This window comes from Vigna radiata, chromosome 1, assembly GCF_000741045.1.
Source record: "Vigna radiata var. radiata cultivar VC1973A chromosome 1, Vradiata_ver6, whole genome shotgun sequence".
NCBI lineage: Eukaryota > Viridiplantae > Streptophyta > Magnoliopsida > Fabales > Fabaceae > Vigna > Vigna radiata.
Window position 1 is genome coordinate 29573114 of NC_028351.1, and position 591 is coordinate 29573704.

Consider the following 591-nt stretch of genomic DNA (forward strand, 5'->3'; position numbering starts at 1 on the left):
CATAGTTTTTTCCTTACCAATTGAATCATTTGCATTTGCATGTTTAGTTTTTGTTCTTTACATTCAACACATAAATTTAATTCTTTTCTAAAGTCTTAAGCGATTGGGTTACAGGAAAGATTAGGCCTTTGAGTCCTTTGGGAAGAACGATATTGGATTTACCAATTATATTACTTGATAACGATCTGGTACACTTGCCAGAGGCTTAACAATAAGTCAAACCAAAATGGGTTGATGGGTTGAAAATTTTAACCTAACCCACCCCATTTTGACTAGCTAACCCATGAGTAACAATCTATTTTGACACCTTTAATCTTGTTAACTCTGAAACTACTATTCTCTCTTACATACTTCAATTCGTTTTTGGATATTTGTTATGGTATAATTTAGTCTTGATCTCAAGCTCCTTAACTATACTAAAGAGAAGAAAAGACTAGTTATGGTTGAATTTTCATCTTTTATTTATAGAAACTCCTCATGGATAAGGAAACAATGGAGGCACAAGATTTTCACCATTGAAATCAAAAAGATTTTTCTTGATCCTGATGAGTTCTTGATTGTGGTCGACCACAAAGACAAAAGAAACTCTGT